Raw genomic sequence first — 4,382 nt, 5'->3', positions numbered from 1 at the left:
GGAGTAGTGTCATTTGAAATATTATAGTGTCATTTGAAATATTGCAATATTATTTGTTTGTCGGAGTAGTGTCCTTTAAAATAATATAGTGTCTTTTAAAATCTTGTAGTGTCATTTGTTTGTCGGAAAAAAATGACACTATAACATTGATACTATTTTTCTTATTAAAAAACACTTTAAAAATATTATAACATTGACACTAGTTTTGTTAGTAAAAACACTTTAATATGGGTTTTTTAAAAGAATGAAGCATTGACACTATTTTTGTTAGTAAAAAACACTTTAATGTGGGTTTAGAAAAGAATAAAACATTAACACTATTTTTATTAGTAAAAAATAGTTTAAAAACACTATAACATTGACACTATTTTTGTTAGTAAAAAATACTTTAACGTGGGTTTGGAAAAGAATGAAACATTGACACTATTTTTGTTAGTAAAAAATATTTTTAAAACACTATAACATTGACACTATTTTTGTTAGTAAAAAACACTTTAAAAGCACTTTAAAAACACTATAACATTGACATTATTTTCGTTAGTATAAAATACTTTTAAAATATTTAAATGACACCATTTTTGTTAGTAAATTACACTATATGCATTAATAAATATATTTATATTTAAATGACACTTTTAATATATGTACATATACATTAATAAAATGAAAAATAATTTAAAATTGAAAAGTTCAAAAAAAGAAAGCTGAAAAATCTCAGCAAAATTTTGCAAAAAAAAAAAGGTTAAAAACTGAAAAGAAATAAAAAAACAAAAAAGGAGCAAAATTCAGCTGCGAGTTTTGAACCAGTGACCTTATGTTTATAATGTAGCGCCCAACCAACTGCGCTGGAAAGTTGTTTGGATTATAATATATTCGTCTTATATTTATATAATAAATCCACTGTAATTGTTTTTTCATTTAATATTTAAGGTGAATCCGGATCCGGGTTGGGTCGTGACCTAGACCCGCACTCACAGAATGTCGCAGCCCGATTCCCGACACTAGTGATAGTGGGGTACGAGTATCGATACGACTATTTTTAAAGAATAAAAGATAAGAAGAATAGGTCGAACATCAAGCGGAAGCTTACATCAAAGAATGCTTAAGGGAAAATCATCATAAATGATCCCAAGGGTAAAATCGTCAACGTCGTTATAACTTTTTAATTAACAGGAATTTCATGATCAAAAACAAAACAGGTATAGCTTATTTTTCATAAGGAAACATAATATGCAGAGTATCGCAGCAGAAGGCGAACCGGTTACATGTATGGAGACACATAACCGTGAGTATATTACTTGATTCATATTCAAAGTAACTTCACATCAAGACTTTATCGATAAAAAGGAAATACGATAAAGTAAATACGTCATCTAACGATCCCCCACCAGCACCAGACCAATCTCACTCCTCGCTTAGCCTGCACATTTAGAAATACATGCAGGGCGTGAGTACATAATACTCAGTGGGCAAACGCCGAAAAACAAGAAAGGCGCTCTTAGAGCTATAAGTTTGAAGCTTGCCACATCTCAGCAATACACAGAAATAAGTTAGTATTAAATGAATCTGTGCATGCAGTTTTAATAATCAACATCATAAATAAACGATAGCGCTATCAAAGTACTCATCATGCATGTACCACATCTACAACTCATCATCATCAAAGGTACTGAGAAGTAGGCCTCCCTCTCAAGTACCGTGACCGGCCGATTCGCTCAACGGCTCACAGTCACCTCTGTGTACACTAGCCCTGGCAGGATAGCTATCAACTGCCCAGGACCCGAATTCGTCTCATCTCATCAGTAGAGGGTAACATACAAGCTCAACATCAAAAATTGGCAAGTCAAACATTTCTCAACATCATTTATCTCAAATAATTTGATAAGCTCATAACATCATTATATCATCAAATCATTTTAGAAAGTTCGGATAATATATGTATACTCAAAATATTGCCCACCTGAAGACCTTACTCAAAAACTCCCGTCAAAGCGGAGTTACTTACTTCCCTGCTCGGCTCGTGTCTTCAGGGATCATCGTCATCATCGAAGGTTCATGTCATAAAATGAATTCTCGATTAGAACTCAACGACAAAAACTCATGCCTTAACTCATGCTCTATCTTATATTCTATCTCTTAATCGACTCTACATAACTTCTTCACTCATTTCAAATCCTTAAGTCCAAGGATAAGTTTCAAGAAAATCATGGTTCTAAGTCTCGATTTATCTCTCATATAAGACTCGTCTAATCTCATTAAAACACTTAGGCAACATAAACACATAAGGCACATAAGAAAATACAATCAAACATCAACAAATCATGTTCTGTTTTCCCACTAACTCAACTTCAAAATTTAACACGTTCTGACTCCGACATCTCCTGGACTCCAGACTCATACCAAAAGGAAGGTATTTGAGTCTAGTTTCATTTTAAAAAAAGTAGAGTCAGAAACTCCAAGTGGTTTGGGAGATATGGCGTTTTTACCACAGTCTACCATATTCGGCAGTTTTGATCAATCGGAAACATTGATTTTTGAAAAATAGTAAACGTTGTCAAACTGAGCTCAACTTTGGTGGATATCTAGCCCATACAGTAAGGTTGTTACCATAAAAATTTGGAAAGCTATTTCACACAGGAAGCTACTGAAATGAATGACTTTGTCCCCTGTTCTCTGAAATTCCCGGTAGAAATTTGCAGATTTGGTTTTGCATTTTGTAAAAATAGTAAATCAAGTCCAAATGACTTGAAATTTTACCGGTATGCTCAAGACTCATGTAGGGACATGCTGTAAACTTTTCAAAGCCATTAGACATCGACAACCCGTCGATCACAGTAGGTCAGTAGCCTACGAAAAATCCTTCAAAGAAAACCAATCAAAGTTCATTTTAAACACATATAACACTCAAAAACATTCAAAAACATTTAAAATACTCATCATACTCAAATTAACTCTCCTCTTTTACATCTTAACTCAAATCTCAAGGAAAACGTTTCTACAAACGTATCAAGTCAATCCTCTTCTCAATTTCATGCTTAAAAACACTCAATCATTCAAAATGACCTCATACTTCATATAACTCATTTTATACATATAAATCCCCTATAATCACACCAACCAAACTTTAATAAAAACTCATATATTCACATAAACTCTCAACAAAAACATGACAACTTCACAAAATGGTCATAAAGCAAATTAGACCTCATTTTATCAATTATTGACTTCTCAAAATATGAAAACTCAAAAACTCTCATAAACTAACTCAAGTCAAAATTTTACTTAGCTTCCAATAGACTTAATCATACATATTAAAACACCAACATCATGCTCAATTACACATATCTTAAGCCAAATCATTTATTAAACACATAGACAAGAAAATCCCAATTTTTACCAAACTAAACTCTTTGACATTTTATGAACTCACATGGATCTTTAATCTCATCATATATCTATTAATCTTAACCCATTTAACTCACATATAAACCATCAATTTACAAATTAGAGCATAGATACACATAGCCCTAATTTTAGTAAACTAACTCATATCAAAATCATCATTTGACATCATATACTTAATTTACTCCATCGATCATCATCATATACATCTCATGGACTCATATTCATCATCAATCATCACTTAAACCATCAACTCAAAAGTTCCCAATTTTGGGTAAACTAAACTTTATCAAAGTTTGTATCTCAAAGCATAGCTTTTCAAAACACACATCAATCATCATTGAACATCACATAGATCATCTTTCTCACCCCAATTCAAGGAAAGAAGAAGAAAATTTTTTGAAGGGTAGAACACCCATTTTTTTCGAAAATTTTGAAGAATAAGAGAGGGGGTGATTTCTTGCTCCAATCCTTCAAATATACTCACATACAAACTCATACAAGTCTAATCTATGGATATAGAGATCACTTACCCAAGTTTACACCAAATATCAAATTTTCTCTCACTATCTTCAAGATTGAATCTCCATGGATCTTCTTGAATCTAAGGAGATGGAAGGTGTTTAAGGTGGGATTTTGTTGGTGATTTATGTGTTTGGCATATTTTGGTGAAGCTTCGAAGGTGCATCAATGGAGGAAAATGGTGGAAAGTAGAGAGATGAAGGGGAGAGAGGTGGTGGTCGAAAGTTAGGGGAGAAGGAGAGAGAGGAATTTGCAAGATATGAAATGATCTTGGTAATCTTATAAAAGATTTGTGAATCTTTAAAAAGGATTTGAGAATCTTATGAAATATTTGGCAATTAATGCCTTGATCTCTCTCTCTCTAATCTCTACACTCTCTCTAATCTCTACTCTCTAAATCTCTACTCTCTCAATCTCCACACTTAGTAAATTTTAGTAAATAGTCTCATACTTGGGAA

General features: G+C 32.5%; 1 long non-coding RNA gene across 1 annotated transcript; it reads right to left on the bottom strand.

The window, feature by feature from the left end:
• Positions 1–1,074: 1,074 nt before the first annotated feature.
• Positions 1,075–4,182, bottom strand: LOC131006571 (uncharacterized). Its single transcript, XR_009095595.1, has 3 exons — positions 3,936–4,182; positions 1,961–2,024; positions 1,075–1,420 (listed from the first exon to the last, which is right to left on the bottom strand). It is a non-coding gene; the product is annotated as an uncharacterized LOC131006571 (long non-coding RNA).
• Positions 4,183–4,382: the final 200 nt, after the last annotated feature.

This window comes from Salvia miltiorrhiza, chromosome 1 (assembly GCF_028751815.1).
Source record: "Salvia miltiorrhiza cultivar Shanhuang (shh) chromosome 1, IMPLAD_Smil_shh, whole genome shotgun sequence".
Lineage (NCBI taxonomy): Eukaryota > Viridiplantae > Streptophyta > Magnoliopsida > Lamiales > Lamiaceae > Salvia > Salvia miltiorrhiza.
Note: the sequence above shows the minus strand (reverse complement) of the source record. Positions and strands in the feature narration are given on the sequence as shown.